Genomic DNA, 5026 nt, shown 5'->3' with positions numbered 1-5026 from the left:
ATCCAGTTATATGTAGACAAGAACATCCGACATTTGTGCATAAAGATAATCATATAATCCATTTTATTTAATAAATTAACCATCGAAATACATACTGAAATGAACATATGGTTGCTGGTTGGAGTGACGGAGGAAAAATGTCGGTAAAGATTTTCACAAAAATAGTTTCGTTGCAAGTATAGTTCTACACTGACAATCGAACCTCAATCAATATTTGAATTGTTTGTCACTTAAGCAAACCCAATAAAATTAACCGAAGTATTTAAACCTCGAGTCGTCTCTCAAGGAATTGCAGGAAAGTGTACTTATAATTGGTTACAAAAAAGTATTTTTGAGGTTTTTGTGATAAGAGACAAGTAATGTAAAATGGCAAGAAAGTAAACTAATAACTAAGAAAAGTCCTAGCAAGGATTGAGAATTGGAATTCCTATCCTCATTATCATATTCAATTGTGATGGTAATTGCCTTTTGTTTTCACTTAGTTAACCTCTAACAATGAAGGAAGGTCAAGTGAGCAAGATCAACTTAAGTTCACAAGTCTTAATCAAAGACTAGATTTAGTGAAGCCTAAGCCAACTAGCAATTTTCAATCACCAATCAACAAAAGAATTTTGATAACTCAAGAGTCTCTAATTGATCAATCCAAGTTAAGAACATAAAAATCTAATTTAAAATTCAACCAAGCATTTTATCAAACACTTGGAAGGCATAACATAAAAATATAGAAACCAACAAGATATAGCAAAATCTAAAACTAACCAAAGCAAAGAAATAACAATAACAAAGCAATTGAACAATAAGAAACGTGAAACATAAATTGAACTAATGAAAATTGAGAGTAACACATGAACTCATAAACTAAATTAGCAAAATAGAGGAACCAATGAGAGAAGTAAATAACTAAAGTGCTAGAACAAATAAAAGTAAGAGAAAACTAAATTTAAAGAAGATTGAAATCTGAATTTGAGAAGGAACAAGACTAAAAATCCTAAAACCCAGAGAGAGGAGAGAGCCTCTCTCTCTAAAAACCTACATCTAAAACCTAAAATTGTGTGAATGAGAAGTGAATGATTCCCCTTCCCCCCAATCCAGCTCCACTCTGCAGCCTCTAAGCAGTATTTTTGGGCCTGAAACTGGGTCAAAAGCAGCCCAAAAATCACCCACAATGAATTCTGTTTAATGCAGCACGTGACACCCGTCACGCGTACGCGTTGCTGAACGAATTCCTGGTCACGCGTACGCGTCATCCACGAGTACGCGTCGCTTGCCTACTGCACTGGTCACACGTACGCATCGCCCATGTGTACGCGTCGCTACCAGCTTCTAAAATTCTCAACTTCTTGTGTTCCTTCCACTTTTGCATGCTTCTTTTTCATCCTCTCGGCCATTTCTGCCCTATAAAACCTGAAAATACTTAACACACATATCACGACATTGAATGGTAATAAGAGAGAATTAAAATTAGCAAATTCAAGGCCAAAAAAGCATGTTTTCAATCATAGCACAAAATTAGGAAGGAAAATATAAAACATGCGAATTCTATGAATAAGTGTGAGAATAATGGATAAAATCCACTCAATTTAGCCTAAAATATACCATGAAATAGTGATACATCATGGAGTCACTGGGACGGTGCCGTGCAGTGAGAACAACTCACACGATCGGAAGGTAATAGCAAAGCGTGACCTCTGCGTACAGCGGGCTTACAACAGTGAGAAAAGTGCTGGTTGGAGTCACTACCATGGTGCGGTGCGGTGAGAACAATGAACACGACCGGAAGGTAATGGTGGAGGGTGACCTCTGCGTGCGGCAGAGAGAACCGATGAGAAAGGGAGAAAGAGGGTAAGACCGTATAGAGAGAGGGTCTGTGTATTGGTGTAACTGATTGTAATCCTAATTTGTGTCAAATTTAAAATTAGAAACTATTCAAAATTAATTAATTGAATATGATTTAATTTTAATTGCAATTTAACTCTCATTGTATATATTGTACAATACATACATTGGCTCTTCATACTTTCTCAAAAAAAATTTAAGGTTTTAGTGGCAATACTAAAAGTAATTAATAAAAGCCAATAAAATAATAATGTTAAAATTGATTTTAATAGCCATACAAATTGTCAAGAATATGATCATTAAAAGTTATAAATTTTTTGGACTATTAAAAAAATTTATTGATAAATCCGATAATTGACGCTAAAATTTTTTAGCAATGAAACATAAAATGACTGATATGTCATTAACAATAAAAATATTTAGAAATTATTTTTAATATGGAAAAGAAAGTGGTATTTTTGTTGAATATTATTCTTTGGAGTGTTTGCAAAAGTGTGGATGTTCAAATAATGCTGACACAACACGTAGGGTGCGTATTACTTTTGGAATGATTTCTTACAAAGTTTCGAGGCAAATTTATTAGAGAATCCTGAGAGATTCACCACGTGTCCTCACCTAGGGCAACACGCAGGGTGCGTGTTACTTTAGCAGAGATTCCTCACAAAGTTTTGAGGTAACTTTATTAGAGATTTGCAACAGAGATTTGCCATATGGTTGCACAAGAGCAAAACACAGGGTGCGTGTTACCTTTAACAAAGATTCCTTGCACATTTTTTAGGCATCTTTATTAGTGAGTCCAAGCAGGGAACCGCCATGGCTGCACCATGGCAACACGTAGGGTGCGTGTTGACCACTTTTGCATCCTATCTCCATGCACGCGACCAAGCTTGCTCCAGAAAGTGGCTCCATTAATGGCGTTGAGGATATAAAATGGGGGTGAGGAGTCTTATTCTTTACTGTGGCCAAAAGTAGCGCCACATATGGAGAGAAAGTTTAGGGTTTGATTCAGAGTGAGTAAGTTGGTTTCAAGTAAGAGCGAGAGCAAGGTTGCGAGAACCGGACCGATTATTGAACCGGTCAAGAGACTGGTTCAATGGTTCAATGGTTCAATCGGTGTCGAACCGTGGTCGAACCGGTTTAATTAAATATACAGTAAAATTATAAAAAAATTTAATATATAATCAAAAATTGAATATAGCATTCAAAAATTACACAAGTTTTCAACTAAATAAAGACATTACTCATTAGTAATCATAATCATCATTAAGTATTCCATTGTTCCATCATAAAGATAATTCAAATTACAAAATTGAATATAACATTCAAAAATCTAGAATTATAGAATCCAGAATCCAAAATATTCTATATAGCATTCAAAATAAAAAATAAAAACTGAAAAGCAGATTTTGAGTGGACATCAAATTGCAAAAGAGCCTTTTATACTTTCTATAACAAACAAACCACACAAGCAATCAGCATCCATTGAAAATAAGATCATTTGTTCATAGCAAAGTTCTGTTATAGGGTTTGGACCAACGATGGGCTTGAACAATTGAACATACACTTATCTTTAATTCAAAACAAGATCATTCATTCATAACAACTCAAAATTAGAAGAATTAGAAAAAATCAGGAACCAACAACTCAAAAATCAGAATCAGTATAACAAAACAAAGCTAAAAAATCAGAATCAATATAACAAGCCAAGCTTTTTTAGGTTTAACAAGGCAAGTTTTTGAAGGTGGCTGTAGCTTTGATAGGGTTTCCAGAATTCAGACCAATATATCAATTCATATGGCATTCAACATAATTAAATTCAGCAATTCATCCAATTAATTCAACAGAGCAGAATTGAAAAAATTGAACCTACATCAACAAAGCAGAATTCTAAAATTGAACAAACATCAAATTTATTCAACATTTCAGAATGATTAATCATATAATAAACAAAATAAAAAAATAAAAAAACAGAACAAGAGAGCAAAAGAACTCTGCATCTGAAGAACATGTACCTACTTTAAATCTGCTCTGAATTCTTCACTAAATAAAAATTTAATTGAAAAAAAAAGTCAAAAACCACAGTACTCAAAACAAGAACTCAACAAGATTGAAAAAATGAAAAACTGAAGAACAGAAGAATATCCAGAAGCCCAGAACTAACCGTAAGAGAAGTAGAGAACAGAAGGCCAGAGCCAGACGACCTCTCTTTGGTGACGGTGACGACAACAAGCCGACGACCCGCAACGGTGAGGAGACAACCCGCGATGGTGAGAAGACGACCCGCGACGGTGAGGAGATGACCCGATGGTAAAGAGACGACCTGCGACGGTGAGGAGACAACCCGTGACAGTGAGGCGACGACCTGCGACAGTGGCGCTTGCTCCGGCATCTGTTTCGATTGACGGTGGCGGTTGTTTTCCATCGGCAAAAGCTCGAGCGTTGAAGAGCTTAAGGTTGGGAATGGCAGTGTTCTTCGAAGAGATTTCAGATTAGGGATTTAGGGTAAAGTGGCTTAGTGGCTGCAACAACATGCGTTCTTCAGCCTTCTCTTTTATTTTTTTAAAAGCCAAACGACGCCGTTTCATTAGCTGGGGGGAGAATCGGTGCCTGCTGAAACCCGGACGGTTCGCCTGGTTTGCCGGTTAACCACCGGTTCGGCCAATTTTTTGCAGAGAGATTTTGTTGGTGGACTGGACTGGCTAAGTGACCGGTTTCTAGTTAACCCAGTTGAACCGGCCGGTCTGGTCTGCTCTGATTTTTAGAACATTGAGTAAGAGTATTACGACTAAAATGGTACCTGATTATATGTTGATGACAGATCATATTATCAATTATTTAGGACATCATAATTATGTAAGTTTATTACTTTTAGTTAATTTGTTACTGTTTATTTGGTTAATATTAATTTAGTAGTTTGTTACTGTTTATTTAATTTATATTAGTTTAATAGTACTGTTATTTTTCCGTTACTATGAATAAATAATATAATTAATAATAAATATTGATTTTTTGAAAATAATATTATTCTTTTTTTCTATTTTTATGTTATTATAATATTATTTTTTATTTTCTGTTATAATATAATATTTTATATTTCTTTTAATTATTAAAATTAATAAATAATATACATAGAAAACAATTTTTGAAATTTTCTAGAGTAAGTTTTTTATTTTCTGTTATGATATTGTTA

The sequence above is a fragment of the Arachis ipaensis genome, chromosome B06 (genome assembly GCF_000816755.2).
Source record: "Arachis ipaensis cultivar K30076 chromosome B06, Araip1.1, whole genome shotgun sequence".
NCBI classification, from domain to species: Eukaryota; Viridiplantae; Streptophyta; class Magnoliopsida; order Fabales; family Fabaceae; genus Arachis; species Arachis ipaensis.
The sequence above is the reverse complement of the archived record's forward strand: the minus strand, read 5'-3'. Positions refer to the sequence as shown.